We start from the raw sequence: 22,639 nt of genomic DNA on the forward strand, positions 1-22,639 counted from the left end.
ATGTGAAGATTTTCTGTTAAATTTAGACATCAGACTTGCCGATATCTTTTCTCCTTAATGTTACTTCATATAGATGGCTGGGTCATTACAACTCCAAACTGGCAAGTCATGTGGGGTGTTCCCAGTATGTAGTGGTGCAAGGAAGCAGTGGCGGAGCTACCGCGGTCACAGGGGTAGCAGTTGTGACCGGGCCAGTCACTCCAGTGTGCCAGCCAGCCATGTGTTGAGGTAGGAACACCGGGGCTGCACGTTCAGGGGCCCATCGGGTGGCCCATGCTGTTAGAGCCACCCAATGGAAATGAATTTCCAGGAAGCCAGGTCAGCGCTGCGGCGCTTTAACAGCACGACTGGGCCCATTTTGATGACATCAGAGTGCAGGGAGGAAGTGACTGCCCTGGTCACTTCCTCCAAGCAATCACAGAACCCGCGCAATAGGAGGGAGTCAGAGTGCTAACAAAAGCAATGGCCAAACAGACAATTAGCATTGGTCTATATGTCTAAAATAAGATATAGGCTAATGAGATAATGCAATAAAATAATTATTCCCACACGTCTCCAATCTACCTAGTCAACCACTTGTAAATCAGGATGTTAAAACACTAACCATATGTAACTACAATAAATAACAGGGCTACTGGATTCCTATGTTCTGTTAAGTAAAGTGTAAAATGTTAGACCAATGTTTGCAGAGTCATGTCAATGAAAACTCAAATACAAGAAAAATACAAGCGATCCTTATTTATAACCACCTGGACTGAGATTTAATGTATTGGCAACTTCCTCCTTACACTGTGTAACTTGGATGAAATTACACTTACTGAGAAAATGAATCAACTGTTAATATACCAAGAAGCATGGCTTTCTTCTTTAGACTCATGGGATTAATGCATTCATGGCCAGGATCAAAAAAAATAAAAAATAAATAGTTCTGATGGATATTCTCGCTGACTTTGAGAATCAAGCAATGGGATATTAAAAGTGAAACAGGGAGATTTCCCCATATACCTCCTTTTTGGTTTCCTTGTGAATTATAGAAATATATCTGGCTTTTTTTGCTGTGGCCATTGCATCCTGTTTAATCGGATCATACCATTACTTAAATAAAGCATTACAAATTTGCAAAAATGCAAATGAAAAATACCGGTAATAAAAAGGTTAGAAAAAAAATAACCTCACTTCTAATGGTCTTTCAGTTTTTTTGTGCAAACCTGAACACATTAGAACATCAGCCCTGAGCTCAGACTCTCATTTTTGTCTATTCTTTGAATATTTTGAAATGTTTAACCCAGCACTGTAAGGTTTTAAGTTGTAGGATGACGGGGCAAACTAGTTTTCAGAGAGCAGTCTCATCTGTGCGCGGAGCAGGTGGTTTCTGTGATTTTCTGTGAGATCTGCTAGCTGGACTACAACTCCCATAAAGCTTTGCTGTGTTTCTTTGATATGTTTAACTGTATTATTGAAATAAACACACAAGGAATTCAATTCCATCAGGCACTCACACAATGAGGATGGGATTTATTCCATATTATTTGACAGAACCTGCTTTAAAATCTCTCACATTTAATCTAAATTGACTGGATTTAAATGGACACTGTAGGCACCAAAACTACTTCATCTAAATGAAGTGGTCTGGGTGCCATGTCCCTGTCTGTTTAACCCTGCAATGCCACGGGGGCAGGACAGCAGTGCAGAGACTGGCACTGTGAGAGGGAAAAGTTGAATAAAACTACTTTATTCCTGCATGTACGGTAGCCATCAAGAAGAAAGTGTTTTGAATAGAGGAGGTATAGTAATCAGTAATTTTATAGTAATCAAGACCATTAATATTTTTAAAATGTTATTTTACATCTTTAAGGTAATATTTTCAGCTGTAAGTTATAGTTTTTATTACCCCGATTGTTATAAAATGTAGCTTTCACCTAAGGACATGCAAAAGGAAGTAAAAACTATACGAATGGGGGAGAAGGGGATATATAATATCAAAACTTTAGCAATAGTCAAGGATTCTTGGGTATTAGTTGTATATATGAATTATGAAACTGCACACACGTTGACAAGCAGAATTCATTGATTAGGAGGGGTGATGATTATTCAAGTCTGGGTTCTGGCTGCTTCACAGGCAAATCTGTAACAGACAGGTGGACTAGTCATGCAGTACCAATGCCAACTACTGATTCTTTACGCAAAGCCATTCACATGTTGTTTGAGCAAACTGCAATTTTTAAAGCTTCTGAGACAATAGTTTATTATGTTGTACTTAGAATAAGTTTAACTAAATGAAATTGACTTATTAGTGGTTCTACAATCATCAACACACATATCCCAGCGTAGGGTGTTTTTCATACCAAATAGCCAAGAACTGTGTGTATTCCATTACAAAAAGGCTGATTAGGAATAGATAGATTCCAAAAGTATGTATGTGTAACATATAGCCATAAATAATCGTGAAAATTGACAAGCGAAAATATGTGAGTGAAATTGACAAGGGCAAACAGTGATGGATAGACGACTCGGACAGAGCATCTCCGAAACGGCAAGTCTTCTGAGGTGTTCCTGGTATGCAGTGGTTTGTAGATGCCAAAAGTGGTACAAGGAAGGACAAGAAGTGAATTGGTAAAACATTGGGTCCTGGCATTAATGTGGGGTTTACTTTGACACATACCACCTACATAATGGTTGCTGCAGACCACGTACACCCCTTCATGGCAATGGTGTTCCCTGATGGAAATGGCCTACTTCAGCAAGATAATGAATCCTGCCACACTGCAAACATTATTCAGGAATGGTTTGAGGAACACGAGTTCAAGGTATTGCTTTGGTGAGAAAATTTCCAGATTTCCAGATTTCCAGATTTCATTGAGCATCTGTGGGTTGTGCTAGAACAACAAATCCTATCCATGGAGGCCCCACCTCGCAAGTTGAAGGACGTAAAGCAACTACTGTTAATGTCTTGGTGCCAGATACCACAGGACACGTTCACAGGTCTTGACTGTGACTCAATGCGGTTTTGGCCGCATGTGGGGGGACCTACACAATATTACGCAGGTGGTTTTAATGATGTTGCCACAGGTAACTCCACCTCTAGGAAGCAGCACTGAGGTATCATTAGGCAGCCTTAAACAAGAAGGTCTTTCATTGCTTGAGAGCGTTTAGCGATCGCGCTCAGTCAATGAATGACCAATTGGATCAGCATTCAGCTTCATGGATGGGAAATAATATAATATAATAATGTGTACTAATATACCCTTGTATTCTATTGAATTTGTTCATTTACTTGTGTTCAGATAGAAGATTGATCCAATCATCTTGGAAAAAAAAAATATATTTTTTTATATAATGTATTATGATAATTATTATATTGAACTTGGTTGCCTCTCTTTTCCTGGACCATTTATGTTCTTTGTTTAGTTAGCAATAAAAGTGTGTCCTCTAAATTCAGTGACCAGAGGACTTATGAATGAATTATAAAAGGGGTGGAATTTTTATAGTGTTGATTAACAGGAAACTGTTAATTCTCTGGAATTTACATCCTTGATTGAATTATTGAAAGTCACCTATAACTTGCATTGCATTGATCTTTTCTTCATGAAATGCTCCAGTTTCTTTTGAATTCACAGTTTATGAGATTTAGCAAATGAGAGAATAATCCAGTTTAGACAAGGCAAAGCCAGTGCAAACATTGTATAATTTCTCCTCTTCACTGTATTATTTCTCTATACTGGCTGCCAGGTGCAAGAGCCAAAATCGATGCACCCAGCTGTAGGAAAAAAGGTGTGTATTTTACCATTTAAATTTTACTTTCACACCACTCAGAATTACATGTTTATTAACTACAGGTAAAAGTAAACAATATATTACAAGCAATGGAAGTAACCTGGTTTATTAAAATTATTGTAATGGTGAATGTGCTATTGGTACCTACAAAATGGCAAAACTTTTTGTTCTTTATTGTAAATCATACTGTACTTAAGACTTTTCCATGTCCTTTCTGCTCATAAACATATATTGGAGTACAAGCAAAAAGAAAATATTTAGGAAAACACAAATTTACCTGTTTGAGGACAGAAAAAAAACCAAAACTGCTGTATGGAACGAGGAGGGTCCGTTTATATATGCAGTCTCTTAATTTGAATTCTATTTCCTGTCCGGTTTGAACCTTGGGGCAGAGATACCCATAAGTGATGCTGCCATGATTAGCCATAAACTTTTTTTTTTTATATATCTTTCCCATGGCTTTTACTATATTGAACAAAAAATGTTTACACCTAGATTTCACTCGACAGGAAGTGACAATTAATTGCTACGTCACTTCCTGTCAAAAATGACATCACGTACAAATTTCCCTAGGAAAAGCCTTCATAACATAATCATAAGGTGGCACCATTTTATCATTGGCTTGTTTTCCAACTTGTATGAAGGCAGTGCATTAATCTATCCCTTAATTAATTGTCACTTCCCGACAGGAAGTGACAATTAATTGCTACGTCACTTCCTGTCCAAAATGACATCACGTAAAAATTTCCCTAGGAAAAGCCTTCATAACATAATCATAAGGTGGCACCATTTTATCATTGGCTTGTTTTCCAACTTGTATGAAGGCAGTGCATTAATCTATCCCTCAGCAAAATACAGACTAATCTTGCATCTCATGGGCATGTCAACACATTTTACTGAAATGGACTAGAAATTTGACTTGTTTTGAGATGGATAGCCCTCCCTTTAAAGATTTTATGTATGCCCTATTTAAAAAGCAAGGATCAATTATAAATAGAATACTGTACAATAGCCTAGTTTTTTTTCTTTCTTTTAAGCAATTAGTAAATGCTAAACCGTAGAGTCTAAAATGACACTTATTTGAGGAATTAAAAAAGATGTCTGTTACTTAAATTACCACTTAAATGGGAAAGGAGACACATCTGAAAAACGAAACCCAAATCCTTTATTGATAAGAGAGTCTGAAGTTCTAAAGTACATGCAAATCCATTAAATGAGAAAGGGCTTGCAGAGAGATGCTGGCTATTTTAGAACGACGGGAGCTCGCCCTTACTAACTCAGACCTACCTTCGGATTACTATTGATTAAATCTTGCCTGCATGTTTTAAGTAGTAATTTAGGGTCAAATAACCCCTGTAGTGCCAGCAAAAGGTACATCAAGCTGATTTACATTGGAATGACATTTTGAATGTTATGATATAAACAATATTTTTCTTTGTGCATGACCTCCTCCATTAAATCTTGACATTTTAAATTCTGTTATTGAAACAATATTGTCTAGATGGGGGTTACCATTACGCAATTGGATTTCTATTTACTAGATGGTAAGCTCCTAGGGCTTAATATGTATATACACACTGTTCATGTGATCCTCTGAAAATGGTTTTGGAGTTGACTAACACAACTAATAACTTGTTGTGCACAACACTCAAGCGTATTGTAAATCTTTGAGACAACTGTCGGAACACATCATGAAAATTATCATATTATTTGACTGCATGCTAACAAACTATTTCTTAACATGTTAAAAAAATCAAGAAACAAAAAACATTTTTAAGTAGTTTAACCATATTGATCCGCGTTTTATAGTATTTAACATAATTTGAAAGATTGTCAAAGGAACACGATGGGTTTGGGGAGGAAATGAGAGTGTATACTTCTGTAATAACAGAAGAAAATAAGCCAGGGCTGGAGTAAGAAAAAAAAAGGAAAGTTATAAAGCAGAGTTACATGGACTTATGGAGTAGTACATCATGCCATTATAAAGAAGTGGCTAGATGTTGGGCAGTCAACGAAGACTGTATCAAATGAATGCAATTATACAGATGGCAGTAGAAGGTGCCAAGGTTATATTAAAATGAGGTTATTAATGTAGATAAATTAATTTGTCATGCAAAGGAGAAATAAAAAACAGTTTATTTAGCATAGCATGTATAATAAATTCAATTCCCCCTTTTCCAAATATTAACGCAACCTTGTTTTATTACATAGTGGTATCCTGGTAACATCACTCAAAAATGCATGATGTATCAAATATATGTTAGCAATATATCTTTATTAAGTAACAGTAAGCAGTCAGATTATCGGGTGGGTTTGGGTAGTTTAAGGTCCTATGGTTTGATTGAACTATAAATACTAAGTGAACAAGGTCCTTCTTTTACCCCATAGCAGAATTAAAAAAAAAAAAAAAAAATGTTTTTGCTAGAATCCATCCCACCCAATAATCAAGAAGTGGTTTCCTTGTAAATATTAACTTTCTGGTTATTTCGTTTTAAAATGACGTGGACTTTTTAATTAAATAGTGCCATCCTCTCTGGTAGACCTGTAAAATAAAACTACTGTATGGTACATGGAAACCATGAGAATCAATTAGATTCATTTAATAAAGATACACAGCATCTGCTGAACCTGGGTACATAAAATGTCTCATGTAATTAACTTGCTTTGAAATCAGCTATTCACCAATTCAGATTAACATCAAACTGGATATCCGAGCACGATTAAAATAATAGATCAGAAATAGTTCAATGCGCATATATAGCAATTTTTCATTGTCTCATTTTATGTCAAGTATTAATGTATTTCTGTATAAAGTAACATGCAATTTAACAAAGTAAATATAATAGTTTATAAAGTACACCATCCGTAACCCTTCGCCTTGTCAATATTTGAAACACTTCAAATTCTGTCCATCACGTATTGCATGATAATGCCGTAAATGACTAATACTTCTGATAGAGAATTATAGATTGTGGTGGTCACCAGTTTGTACCTGCGCTGGAATAAAGGTAAGTTTTTAAGATGGTTTCTGGCTGTTTGCTTTTTTTTTGGACAATCGTTATTTTTATTTTGACTTAATTGTTTCATGCAAAGTTTATATATTTTCAAGTGTGCATATTGATCAGTTTTTTTTTTCGTTTTTTTTTTTGCATATAACAAAATTCTATAACGCGTGTGGTCTAGTATCAACATTCCTAACCATGCTGACATAATATAGAAACTTTTACAATATCTTAAACATCACAGCTCTGAACAATATAAACGTGTAGGGTCATTGAGCCCAGTGTGCCTCTGTAAGCGTTACATTGAGTCGGGCTGCATTCCTTGCTGTGGCAGTTCCACTGAGAAGGTATACTACGTCAATTAGTGATGTTTTTAGGTAGTGGTGCTGTCGGGATCCTGTTCAGAGGAGCATTAGATGCTTACACCTTCAGGGTAGGGATGTTAAGTTAGGCATGTTCGGTCTTGTTGGTTGTGGTGGTTAACTTGTTGGTTTGGGTCAGTCTATAGACACTGGTGTCCAGTTGTCATCTGCCGTGACTGGCTAGGTGTATACCCAAAAATTTAGTGGGTGGTGAAAGACGGCCCCCTCCAAGCCAGTTGCTCTCCGCCTCCCCCTAGTAGTGCAAAGTAGGTTTCACCAGATTATGTGGAGGGGGGATATTTTGTCTGAAAGTGGGGGGGTGAGGAAGAATTGTTGGCAAGCGGGGAGAGAAGGGGGAGGAAGACAGAGGGGGTGAGAGAGGTTGGAGGAAGGAGAAGAAGAGGAAGCGGGGGAGAGAGAGGAAAAAAAAAGGTGAGGAGATTCCTCTAGTATTCTGAGTGGGTGCTGCCCCCACCACCCACCAGTTCGCCACCATGCCCCCATCCAGGGCATCTCCCCGTTAGGGTACACTTCCGGTCTCCCGCCCCCCCCTCCTGAGGTCAGCTTATGGGGGCTCAGCGACTGTCAATTCTGTGGCGGTGCATTGGTCCAGTATCCAAGGGCAACAGCATTGCGTTTTGCTTTAAGTATAATTAAAATGAAGAATGTCCAGTAATTTAAACATAAATGGAACAAATCTCGTTTTATTTATATAATTGGGGTGTGGATAAAATAATGCATTCAAAATGATCAGGCCACAAGAAGTTAACTCATGACTTTTACCTCAATCCCCCCCCTGCCCCCCCCCTCTCTCACCCCCCCACCCCACTATTATCTTATCCCTCAGGTAGGCCCTCTTTATTTACAGGCCTAATCCAACTGTCGGTTCTGGCACACCTCAGCTGTCTTTGCCTTAGACACACCTTAGGCACACCTCAGTGGGTCAGGAATATTTTATATATATATATATATATATATATATATATATATATATATATATACGTCCATAATAGAAATACAAATACATATATCTATATAATGCAATAATGGTTTAATCAATATGTGCAATTGACACAGAATGAAAAGTTGTAGGTTTTATCAATCTTGATTAAGTTTATATTTACACACTTGCAAGGAAGATTAAAATAAATAAGTTGTCTGAAGTGCTGGCAGAGGTTTGAATTATACAAGTCTCTTTTTGGTTAAGGAGAAACTGGTCTATTGCTGTGGGCAGACTCACTAAACAGTACATCAAAGAAAACCTTGAAGGTACGTTTTTGTTTGTTTTTTTGTATTATTTGTTTAATGCGTAATATAACTGCATTATCGTTATCTATAAAATGCATTAAAACATAGGGGGGAGATTTCCTCAGGCAGCTTCTGTTTAACTATTACAATACAATAAATAAATCATTGTTTTAGATTCAACATCAGTTTTATTCATTTCTGAATAAAACACAATAAATAAAATTTTCCTTCTGCGTATCTCTCCTCCGCTGTGCAGTCATCATAGGGCACTTAACATAACAGAAACTTTGTTTACTTTACATCATACCCAACATATTTTCCTGCTGATATTTTGTATTTATTGTTACAGCTGTATGTATGTAGCCATTAAAAAAAAAACTGAAAAAAAGTGAGTTGCATTTGTTAAGATTTCTCTAAAATGTTTAGAAGCGATTTCATCTTTCACTGTATTAAAACCCATTACAGATATAAATTTATTTTTAAAAGAATTAGCATAATCAGCCATGTTGAGGAGTAGAGAGGACAACTGAAAACACACACACTTCTTGAATGGAGTTATGTAATTAGCACGCCTATATGAGCACAAACGATCAACACCTGTCAGGGCCGATGCAAGGATTTATGCTGCCCTAGGCAAAGGTCCATTTTGCCGCCCCTTTATGTCACGCTCTCACTGAGACACACACACACACAGAAACTCACTGACATACACTCACTCATTGACAGACACACACAGGCCGACACTCACTGACAGACACACTCACTCACTGACACACACACACTGACAGTCAAACACTCACTGACAGACACACAGGCAGACACTCACTGACATACATATGCTCTCCCACTGACAGACACAAACACACACACACAAACACACTCACTGACACACACAGACTCAAACATCCAGCCTCCTTACCTCCCTGGTGTCCAGTGTGGGGCAGCTACTCACTCCTCCAGCGCGCTGTTAAGTATGTCGGCATCACAGAGGGCGCACAATGGAGGAGTGGGAAGCTGCATGTAGAGCTGCCCTCACTGCCTACACTGCTGCCTGCCTGCCTCTTCTACTCTAGGATTCATTGGCCATCAGGGTAAGCAGGGGGCGAGGAAGGGCCCCCTGTAACAAGGCTACTCCAGCCGCCCCCATTTTCGGGTGCCTGGAGGATCAGCCCGTCGCTGAGGCTGTGGCTCAAGACAGGGGGAGCCCACCAGGAAATATCCCGGTGGGCACCCCCAGCAGGCCGGCGCGTCCTAGGCAAACGGTGGCACCGGCCCTGACACATGTTGTGCTGCTGGCCCACATAAATACTTGGTACAATGTTTTATTTTTCATCCCAGGTAATTTTGGTAACAAAAAACTTAATGCACCAAAATATTCCATGTCATCCCTTATTTCATCCCATCATCCCCCAAATATATCATCCATAGACAACCATTGCAATGTCCCAGGTACACCTATCAGCCTGAACATTCCATTTCAATTCTTCCCTCCAAACATATTGTTCTTCACTATAGATCACTTGTCACTTCCAAACTTATCACCCTTAAACATTCAACATTAGTTCTTATGGGTGGCCATATTAAAGTCAGACTGAACAGCAAGACGATATGTTCCTTATAGTACACAAGTGCAATCTCTTTAGATGGCACTTGTCCTTGTTTGTGAATTTGGGTGCATGCTTTTTAGCCCATATTGTCTCGTTGGGCATGGGGTGCAGGATGAAATCCTTTTTGACATAATTTGAAGCTTGAGTGAACTTTAAATAATATGGGAACAAGATAGTGGCACAGGTCAAGTCTCTGTAAATAATATATTTTACATGACATGACCCACCTGAGCCAAGAAAGCAAGAACCTCAATTAAAAAATACAAAAAATACAAAAAAACATAGGGCTCAGACTGAGACACAGCCTTGTTTTTTGGATACAAGATAGATTTCTATTCCTGCATGCACCATCATTTGATTCCCATTATAATTTAAATGAATACTTTTTTTTGTTTTTAAAAAAATGTTTATAGAAAATGGTCTGCACCATTGTCTGCTCTTTTTTCTGCTTGCCTACGATGAAGTAATGATTGATAACAGGGCCGGCCTTAGGGGTGTGCGAGCTGTGTGGCCGCACAGGGCGCCATGGAGCAGGGGGCGCCGTGCGGCCGCACAGCCGGCCGGGATTAAAAAAAATATATATATATATATTTTTTTTTTTTTAATTTGCGGCGGGGGCGGAGCTTACCGTGCGGCGGTGGCGGAGCTAAAAGCGCCGGAAAACTGCTGCAGGGGAAGCAGAAAGGAATCCCTGCTTCCCCACCAAACAGTCACCAGGAGCTGCACTGCCTCTACAATGAACTCCACAGGTAACTGTGTGATTGTCAGGTGAGTGTGACTCTCTGCCTGTGTGTATTACTGTCTGTGTGTGTGTGTGTGTGTATGACTGTCTGCCTCTGTGTGTGTGTGTGTGTGTATGACTGTCTGCCTGTGTGTATTACTGTGTGTGTGTGTGTGTGTGTGTGTGTGTGTATGACTGTCTGCCTCTGTGTGTCTGTGTGTCTGACTGTCTGCCTGTGTGTATTACTGTCTGTGTGTATTACTGTGTGTGTGTGTGTGTATGACTGTCTGCCTCTGTGTGTCTGTGTGTCTGACTGTCTGCCTGTGTGTATTACTGTCTCTGTGTGTGTGTGTGTGTATGACTGTCTGCCTCTGTGTGTCTGTGTGTCTGACTGTCTGCCTGTGTGTATTACTGTCTGTGTGTGTGTGTGTGTATGACTGTCTGCCTCTGTGTGTCTGTGTGTCTGACTGTCTGCCTGTGTGTATTACTGTCTGTGTGTGTGTGTGTGTATGACTGTCTGCCTCTGTGTGTCTGTGTGTATGACTGTCTGCTTGTGTGTGTGTCTATGACTGTCTGCCTGTGTGTGTATGACTGTCTGCCTCTGTGTGTATGACTGTCTGCCTCTGTGTGTATGACTGTCTGCCTCTGTGTGTGTGTGTGTGTGTGTGTATGACTGTCTGCCACTGTGTGTCTGTGTGTATTACTGTCTGCCTCTGTGTGTGTGTCGGTGTGTATTACTGTCTGCCTCTGTGTGTATGACTGCCTCTGTGTGTATGACTGTCTGCCTCTGTGTGTATGACTGTCTGCCTGTGTGTGTCTGTGTGTATGACTGTGTGTGTGTGTGTGTGTGTGTATTACTGTCTGTGTCTGTGTGTGTGACTGTGTGTCTGTGTGTATGACTGACTGTCTGCCTGTGTGTGTCTGTGTGTGTGTGTGACTGTCTGCCTTTGTGTGTCTGTGTGTGTGTGTATGACTGTCTGCCTGTGTGTGTGGATGTCTTCCTGTGTGTGTGTATGGCCGTCTGACTCTGTGTGTGTGTCTGTCACATACAACCAATACACGCATATCACACACTGTTAATACACCCATTACAAATATCACACATAGCATACATATCACACACAGTCATCACACCTACTATCACATACACAGACAACACAAACATTACAGCATACATGGATGACGGGGCAGGGGGGGGGCGCTGTGAAGATTTTTCGCACAGGGCGTCTAAATGCCTAAGGCCGGCCCTGATTGATAAGCTTCAGAGATATGACTTTAGTCTATACATCACAGTTCTGTCCTAACAATGTACCTGTAGTACATGGCTTGGCAGACAGCAAACAACTTTCCATTAAAAGTCAAGGAGTCAGGGGCATCATTTTAAATCATTACTGAAAATTATTTTGTTAAACTGCAAAAATACGGGATTATGAAAAAATATTGGAAAATGTAAATAAACACACAATACTGACAAGGCAAGAATGCTTCCTTGCTGTTAAAACACTAATTAACAGAAAATGAAGCCTAGAAAACATAATTGTAGGATAGGCAAAGACAACCAAACATGGAACAGTATTTGAGTTGATGAAAACATGCACTATTAACCTTAAAACAGTGATGGTTTACTTACAGACTTATCATTCCAAGGCCTGTATTAAGAAATGTTGAGTTTATCTCTTACTTTTTCTCAGCAGGTTTGCTTACAGAAAATGGCTCCTGAACAGGAAGTGGTTAAGAGATACTACATTGATTGTTTGCAATGGATGTCCATTTAAAGCAACAGCCACCACAACACTAACAACACACATATAGTTATCAGAAGACTCCCAACCTGGAATAATGAACATTGTGCCACTATGTTCCTTTTTTGAGGAGCAACACCACTTCAGAAATAACTCTCCTTTGGGATACCCGGTTTCATGATTTTAGCTTCGACCTTCTTAACTTTGCTGTCACTATTATGTACAACCTTCAAAATAAGTCCAATAGTCCATATGTTTCTGTGAACCTGAGTATCTTTCAGTAAAATGAAATCTCCAATATGCAGGTTAGGCTTGTCAGCTTGCTGTGTGACTGAAATGTCACCAGTTATTCTTGTCTACATCGTCTCCAGTATGTGTCTTCAAGACTCTGCACTTGCTTCCACTGTTTGATGTGAAGATGTTTGCGATCAAAGTCTGATCAGGGAGCTGTTTTCATCTCAGAAGCATTGCATGTGTTAAAACTTCTGGCACATCAGAATCTATGGACATTGGAACTAAAAAGTTGAGCGTTCATGATGGGCGTGACTTAAGTCATAAGTGTGGTGAGGACTTCATGTGTTAGACGAGTGGAGTCAACTTTTAGAAGCATGGCATTCAGAATGTGACGAGCAACTCCAATCATCCTCTCCCAAGGTCCTCCCATATTTGATGCATCAGTGGGATTTAAAGTTCAAGTGCATCTTTAATGTTGAAGTCAAGTACTCATCTCAGAGTCTCCTGTATTTTCAGTTCCTGACAAGCTTCTATGAAGTTTGTGCCACAATCTGAGTGGAGTTGTTCCACTGGTCCTTGGATAAAGATAAAAAATCTTCTTAAAGCGTTGGTGAAGCTTGAGGTAGACTCAGACTTAATCACTTATATGTGTACTGCTCTAGTACTCATGCAGGAGAAAAGAACAGCCCAGCGCTTATTCTCTGTACTGCTTCCTCTGGCCTGAAAAAAGGAGATGTTCAAGGGGCCAAAGACATCCAGTGATTGCACTTGAGACGAATTGTTTACTTCCTACAATCCACAATCTAGTTGACCTGACTGCACCTTCAGTGAAGTGATGACATTGATGTTCAACTTGTTCATAAAAGTGTCTTACCAACAGAACTGAAATGTAATGATGATTCCTAGGTATGATAAAATGGTGTTTCTCCACCACCATCATTAACTGCTGACATATGCCCTCCAATTCTCACTAAACCATCATCATCAAATATAGGGCTCAGTTTTTTTTTTTTCGGACTGTGATTGGTGATCTCTTCTCCTTAATTGAGGCACTTGATGTCTTCTTTGGAGACTTCATGCAGAACACATCTGACGATGATGATGATGATTTTGACTTGTGCAAGATGATTGCTTTTGCATTTGTCAGTATTTGTAGCTCTGCAGATGGATTTGGATATGTGAATGAGCTTTGTTATTGCTGGGATGAGTGACTTCCAACTGGAGAATCTTTCAAACTTCTGTTAGTCAAGATTACCACCAGTAGTTTTAGTAATTAATGTTGTGACTGTTGGCCGCACTTCTTTATTGTCAGATTCTACCAGCTTGAAGGACTCAGAGTAATCTCTTTGGTCTCTGTCCTACTTAGAAAGCATGAACCTGAGAACCAGTTTGTGTGCATGAGGACAGCTGATGGCACATGTCTAGTCCCATGATTGGCTATTTTTTTGTGGTGCCACTGTTCTGAATGTGTGGACTTTCTGATGCATCACCCTTTTTGACACATACACATCTTCTGGAAGCATTGTGAATATGGCATTCAATTTTGTGGTAAAAAAAATTCACTGCATGGATTTCAATATCCAACTTGTCAACAATCAAGTCTGCCATGTCAACTGCAAAGACAGCAGCACAAAGCTCTAGGCATGGATCAGTGTAAGCAGAACATGGAGCAAGTTTAGGCTTTCCCATGGCATGCCCAACGTGACATTGTCCTTCACTGTTGATCACTACGGGGTAGGCTATAAATTGCTATGGCAATAGTGGATGCATCTGAGATGACACACAGTTCTCTTCGTTGTGTGACAGACAAGGAGACAGTAACAAGACCTTTGAATGTTAAGCTGTTCAGGTTCTATCAGTGAATCCTTCCACGACTTTCACTGTGTTTCTTTCTCTTCAGAGAGATGTTTGCCCCAATTGCTTTTTTCACGATCATTAGCAAATTCTCATTGAATAGTGAAAAGGGGCTAAGAACCCTAAGAGGGCGGACAAGACAGATCTTCTCTAGATACACAGAATATTTTAGATCTCTTTAGAAGTGAGCCTAAGCTTTTCTGAAGAAGTAGTGAATCTATTCCTAAATCTAAGTCCTTAAGGGCTTTTGCATGATTCTCTGAGGGAAATGCATCCATGAACTTGCTGTTATTGGAAGCTATCTTGTGTGGCCTCACATTTCTCTGGTCCTTTGCAAGATGTCCATTGCTTCCCCATCACTGGAGAAAGACATAAGTCCATCATCTACATAAATAATTATTTTGACAAACTGTTTGTGCCATACTCTTCTTCTCCCTCCTGGGCTGCTCACTTTAGACTCTAGATAGATGCAGCTGGAGAAGGGTTGTTTCCTAACATGTGCACTTTCATTCTGTACTCTGTGATATCTATGAAGTCATTATCTCCATACCATAGGAATCTCAGGTCGTCTCAGTGATCTTTGAGGAGAAGAAAGCAGGAGAACATTTGTTGTACATCTGTTACTGTAACATGTTTTTTCTGGAATATGATGAGGAATTTGAGGAGTGTGTTATTCAGGTTGGGTCCACTGACAAGGGCATCGTTAAGAGATATGTCTTCATGCCTGGCACTGGAGTCAAATATTACTTGCATCTGTCCTGTTTCTGAAGATGATACACCATAAATATTGGTAAGTACCAAGAAACATGTTTTTCTTCCAATGGTGGTGTCCTTTCAGCTTGATCACTGTTAAAGATCTTTAGCATGAAATCATGGAAGTGTTCTTGTATAGCCAGCTTTCTATTCAGAGTGTGTCGCAATGAGATGAGGTGTTCAGCTTCTGTTGTTGTCAGGGTAAATGAAAAAAGTAGGTGAACTACCCAGGTTTTTGACTTGCCCATGAAGAATTCTTGGTCCATGATTTTCAGGAAGATGTCGTCTTTGACAGATGGTGCTAGTTTGTAATCATGAATTGGTCTGGGTGCCTGTTCCAGCTAGGATTAACCCTTTTTTCTATAAACATAGCAGTTTCAGAGAAACTGCTATGTTTATAATAGGGTTAATCAAGCCTCTAGTGGCTGTCTCATTGACAGCCGCTAGAGGCGCTTGCGTGCTTCTCACTGTGAAAATCACAGTGAGAAGACGCCAGCGTTCATAGGAAAGCAATGTAAATGCTTTCCTATGAGACTGGCTGAATGCGCGCGTGGCTCTTGCCGCACATGCGCATTCAGCCGAGGAGGCGGAGAGGAGGAGGAGAGCTCCCCGCCCGGTGCTGGAGAAAGAGGTAAGTTTAACCCCTTCCTCTCCATCCAGCCGCCAGCACTATAGTGCCAGGAAAATGAGTATGTTTTCCTTGCACTATAGTGGTCCTTTAAATAGTCCAAGACATAGACATGTGTCATATTCTAGTTCTGGTCCAGTCTTGTAGCCTTGTTTATATCAAAGCCGTCCGCTGTTAATGTGACCCTTGCCGATTTGAATGCATTACAAGGCTGTGGATGAGTGTACATGTTTATGTGTAGTTGAACTTTTTCACAATTGCACTGAGAATCTTCCATGCTAAATTACGCCTTTACTTATTATAATTTATCACACACTGCCAGATCAGATGCATGCAAATTATGGACAAACACGCATTGCATCTGTCAGAGGAGCATCTTTTTTTTTATTCTGTTTATTTGTAATTTTGTGGCACGTGCTTCTAAAATGGGATTCATTTTTACACAGCAATCCCTGCTGATGGTAATGCTTTCATTTCCTACAAATATTGTTCAGGATTTTTTTTTTTTTTAAACTACTAATTATATATAGAATATTTTGTCTTAATAGTTACTGAAATTAAAGAAAACCCAAGAAAATGGAATTTGTCTAACAAGCCAACTTGAATTTTCTCAAGAAAATGATGGTCCTTGCCTATGGGAAAACGCTACAGCAGGTTTTAAGCCTTGTAGCATAAGATTTCAAGTTAGGTCAAAAACATCTATGAAAATTAAAAGTAAGGCCATAATCTGTTTTAAAGGGGCATCTCATAAAGCAATATATTAAAGGGCCCTCTGGCAGCAAAAGCGTTAATAAAACAAGAGGAAATAATTATATAAGAGCTTCATGTTTACTCTGCACACAGGCATTTTATTTCCACTGTGCCCCAAGCCTGACATTTTAATGATCTGCTTTGCTTCGCCTTTTACAAGCAGCCCGTATTAAAAGGGGCATTTTATGTACAGTTTTAACATTTGTTAGCAAGAATTCACTCTTTTGTCATATGTCCGATTTTTTTTTTTCTTCAACGTTTCTCAAGAAGTTGTTCTCAGGGCTATAAATGGGGAGAAAGAAAACATCTTGCCTATTAATAACCTTTTACCTACTTGTTTCCTACAAAAGACACAGCCATACCGAATATATAATATTATTCCCACTTGTGTTTTTCTAGCGGTTGCTGGTGGATGGAATGGAATGTTTTGAGGTCTTACAGTTGTGTTCACTGACCATTTACGATTTTGTAGTATTTTTTTTTTATGTTTCACCTACATGTTTTGCCACATTTTATTAACCATTTAATGTTGCATTTTTTTTAACAAACTTTAACAAACGCCTTATGTATATCAGATTCATTTATACAGTTACCCTGAAGACTACTTTACACATTTCTATTTTTCCAGAGCACGAATCTCACATTGAACTAATTAAGTGAATTTAAGTCTATGATAACGAATTGTTTCAGCTTTAGGATTTTCCATGTTAGCAGATGACAGTACTATTATATATTAAAACAAAAATAATTCTATATCAGAATGTGTTGTTTTAAGGCAGAAATGTATACAAAATAAGAGATTTCTCAGATTAGAAGCAGATGAGGTTTATGCTTAGGATCAAAATAGTACATTTATTAAACTAAAGATATCCAATCTTAACCTCATAAATTATATTTCTGGTCCTCTGGGGCGGTACCTTAAACTCCAAGGGCAAGTGTTATTTAGCTCCTCCCACTCCATATTTGGAGCATTTAATTCTAATGCATAATCTCAGCCAGTTGCCTTACTGAATGCAAAATAAATTATAATTACTTGTATATAAAATTTATGGTTAACTTTTTTGGCATGGACTTAAAGTTGCGTACATGGCGTTGGCATGCCATAATTTCAAAACTAGAGCTGTGACCGCTTCATAAACTATTATATATACACATATAAAATAATTACTAACACCTAAACGGGTAAGGTCCCTTTATTATTCTGGGATTTTCCATAAATTGCAGAAAATATTGAAACATGATGTTACAAGAAGAAATGTGAATAATAGCTTAGTTGGTATCCAGAAAAACAGAAGATAAACATATCACAACAATGAAGCCTCTTCTACATAGGTTCCATATAGAATGGTTTAGATATGTCTGGTGATCTAGTGGCATGATCTGTATCTGCCCCAACATGGATCTCTGTTCAAATACATTCTTAGTCTGGTACTTATAACAGCACCGCAAGCACGAACATATAACATAAACTGTCACACAGTACTTACGCAATGCTCAAAAAGACAGACCCGTCAGAGACATTTGTGTCCTTGCAAGAATTTATATTTGTCTACTGCAATTCCTGTGTATTATTGGGTTTTTAAAACATTTGCCAAAGTATATTCCTGCCTGGCAGCCTGATTTTGTTGGTTAACATTTTGTAACGGTACTTACCCGGTCCACGAGCCGACAGGGGTCCTCTGATCGACCCACACGTGACTCAAGCACTCCTGCCTCTAGGCGAGCCACGTGTGTCTCGGAAGCTCCTTGCTCCTGGCATGCCGCGCGTGACGAACACTCGTTGGAGGCGCGGCACGTACAGTATTGGGAATGCTGCTCGCATTGCACACACGTTCTTAAAGGGGAAATGGGAGCCTAAACTTGCGGTTGGCTCCCATTGACCCACATAATTTCAGCGCCCCCATTCACACATGTTTTGGTGGTGCAGGCATGACATGGACCAATCAAATTAAATACAAAGGTATTTAAACTTACCAGGCCCTAGATTCTGTTCCCTATTGTGGTTTCTGTTCCCAGTATCCTTTAGTGCGTTCCTAGTGATTTGTATTGTATTCTAGTATTGACCTTGGCTTTGTTTCCTGACTGAGTTTCTTGTTAACTCTTGCCTGTCTTGTTTGCTCTTCTGATTATTACCATGTATCTGACTCTGGCTAGTTCTCATTTTCGCTGTCTCTGCATTACCCTGACCTCGGCTCGTATTTTGACTAGGTTAAGTCCGGCCACTCTAAGGCCTGGTAAGACTTTATATTACTTTTATCTGTTCCTTGCTATCCTATACTCTGTTAGGGTTATACACCGTGACACATTTTACATTAATTTGGACCAAAAGAATGGAAAAATTATACTCCGCTTTTTTCCCCCTCTGTTGAAGACTAATAAAGAAGATTTAAAAACCACCACATCGTATAGTATATACAAAATGTACTTCTATTTAATTTGAAACATTATTTTTAAAAAATCTCAAAATATCGTAGACTGCATGGTGTGAATGCTTACGAAATGAAATTTTGGTCATTAGTCCAATGCTCAGCAATGTGCCGTAATGGTTCTTCTGAAAATCAGTTGTGAAAAATGATTTGGCCAAACCAAATACCTAAGTGTCTCAAAATATTAACCATGTTAAATATTTAATAAATAAGCTTATGGTGGATATGACCCCCATATTAGTATAAGGGAGTTGAAAAACCTCTCTTATACATCCAACATATGGCATTTGTACTAAGAAGAGAGCAGCAAGTATCTGCTCATTGTACATTAAAATTATTGACAAAGGGAAACAAAAGCCCCATCTCCTGAGGGTTGAGTCTGTAAAACATCCCCTATCCATGGGCACCAAGGGCTTCAAATTAAATAATGGGGGTGAAAAGGTCACCCTCCACTTGCCAGCAGTTGGATTTCTAATATTGATATTAATATCTAATATCGGAGCTGTTTAATAGTCAATGGGTGGAGGACGTACTATTGATGTTTTAAAAACGATAAGATGCCCGGTATTCAAATGCAAAACCAGAATATTCATAAAGAGGAATGTCCTTCACATTGGCACTTAAGTTAAAAACTGTCAGAAGCTTTAATGTTCATTGAACATTTATAACTAAAGATAGATTCTTAAAAAATGTTTTTAAAAAGTGACACATTATTTTAATTGCCCCAACCAAGTTCTCAAGACAGAATGTAATATTTAGAGTTGCTATGGTAACCTGTGTACATTTATGTTGCGGTTATGTTCACTTTTAGAAATTAGTGAAGTCACTGTCTTCTCTACAACCATGATAGTAATGGAATAAAAAAATAAATAATAATAAGAAGAAGAATTAAATAACATTCACCTCACATATTTCTAAGCGTAATACATATACATATTAAGAAGGATAATGCCATCAAGAAAATTAGCAATAAAAACTTAAAATATTCCACGTGAGGAGAAAGAAAAAAACAAAAACAGAAATCACAACTTTTCTGTAATATAACATTATTTCACCCTTCTTCTGTACATCTTCATACTCCCAAACAATTGTATAACTCAAACTATGCGTTTAGCCCATACAGTGTCATGGTGCCTAATCAGAAGATCGATTTAGTCTCCTTCTGTCCTAGCTTCTTCTTGAAATCTCCCCTTCTCCAGTTCTCCCCTTCTCCAGTTTATTTTCACATTATGGTGCAAATAAAAATGGGCCAATACAGAATGGTTCAAGAATCCATTCCCTATATTTCTGAGATGTTCCATTATTCTCATTGCCAATTTTCTCATGGTCTTACTCACATACTGAAATCCAATATATAGATAAAATTTTGGCTTGAGCAGGTTATTAAGTCCTTAATTTTGAGCGATCTACAACAACGGGCAGGGCTGGCCCTAGGGGTGTGCAAGCTGTGCGGCCGTACAGGGTTCCATGGCAGCATGGGGGCAACACAGCTCACACATGTCTAGCTACCCAGGTGGTGAATTTCAGTATTCTCCACCCTGCATTATCAAACAAAAGAACATTGTGTCGGGGGCGCGGCTTAATGAGCGGTGAAGGTGGGGTCTCAATGGCACCGGGGACACCCAGAAGCAAAAGCTTCACAGGAAGCGGGAGCAGGAAGGAGTCCCTGCTTCCCCAACTACCACCAGACTCCAAGAATTGCACTGCCTCCACTCCACACAGGTAACTATGTGTGTGATTGTCTATGTGTGCAACTGCCTGTGTGTGTGTGACTGAAATTATGTGTGTCTGTACGTATGTATGTGACTGTTTGCCTGTACCTGTGTGTTTCTGTCATTGTCTGCCTGCAACTGTGTGGGAGACAGTCACACACACGCACGCACACACACACACTTGCAGGCAGACAATGACAAATACACACAGGTACAGGCGGACAGTCACATACATACTTACAGCCACAGAGACAGCCACGCACACTCACACAGACAGTCAAACTGTGTGTGAATGAGAGACTGCCTGTAATGGTGTGTGAGTGGCTGCATGTGTGTATGACTGTCTGTATGTATGACTGAAACTGTGTGTGTGTCTACCTGTAAGTGTATGTGTGTGACTGTATGTATGTGACTGTCTGCCAGTATATGTGTGTGTGTGTGTTTGTCATTGGCTGCCTGCAACTGTGTGTGAGTGGCTGCATGTGTGTGACTGACTGGAACTGGGTGTTTGACTATATACCTGTAACTGTGTGTGTGTGACTATGTGCCTTGGACACTGTCCATGTGGCTGTAATTGACAGTGTATATGTATAACTGTGGGACTGTGTGCACGTGACTCTACAAAAATGTATACCTGCATTCACACATAGACCGACCTGCATATTTGTATCAGAGTTAAGTACCCATCAAACACAGCCAATAAACCCAGCACAAATATCACACACTGCCAATACACACACATATCACACACAGATTATACACTCATTACAAATATCACACACAGCCATAACGCCTAACACAGACACAGACAACACACACACACACACACACACACGCACACACTACATCATATTTTAGTGAGATTTATTACAGTGGAGCTCTGGCATACAAAACGCACATTACTCTTTGTCTTTATAGTTGGAGAGCCATGTGATACACAAATAGGCACATTACTGAGAGTTGCATTGTTTTTTTTCATAATCCTCTTGAAAAAACTTTATATTCTTACATGCCAAATATGTATTTCAATAGAAAATCCAGTTTGACCACTCAGAAAATGCTTTTTAGGTTCAGATTTATTTTATGAAACTTCTGATTATATTTTTCGTAATATATTTAGACCTTGTCTACTGATCTTCCCATTGCCTCATTGAAGAGATTTGCAATACTTTAAATGTTGTCCCCATTGTTGCAAGAACAAACCATCATCAAACCAGACATTTTGCTGCAAATGTAATTAAATTAATTTGGCTCTTACCTAGATCTTGATCTTTCCTCAGCACATAAATCACAGCTTCAAAACCCTTTCTGATGGTCGATAATATAAAGAGAGGGGACATCTGCCACCACTAGTAACTGGTCTTCCTGTCAGATTTGTTTTTGTAATAATTTTAAAGTACTTGTTTTATCTCTTATGTGTGACTTGACGTTGCATACATATATTTTAGGAAATGGTCAGTATATTGCGAGAGGTGGGTGGTTAGAGAAGTGATGCCCGACACAATTGTCTAGGGGTGCTGCAAATATTTTATGACTTTTCTGGATTTAATGGGATACAGGTGTTTTTTTCTGTTAATTTCATTCAGAGTACAAACTATTTGAATAGCCCTGTATGTGTCAAACTTTGGCTTGTGAAATTAATTTATAAGTCTCATCATTTAAATAAAGTAGACTTTTAATTTTACATTAGCCGTTCTCTGGTGTCTTTATTCTGGGTTTTATCAATTGTCATTCTTCATGCCCTTTGCCACATGCTCCATGCCTGTGAATTTTTCGGTGATTGTCTTCCTGGACAGCACATACTGCACTTGCATCTTTTGGTAACA

The sequence above is a fragment of the Pelobates fuscus genome, chromosome 12, assembly GCF_036172605.1.
Source record: "Pelobates fuscus isolate aPelFus1 chromosome 12, aPelFus1.pri, whole genome shotgun sequence".
Classification (NCBI taxonomy): Eukaryota; Metazoa; Chordata; class Amphibia; order Anura; family Pelobatidae; genus Pelobates; species Pelobates fuscus.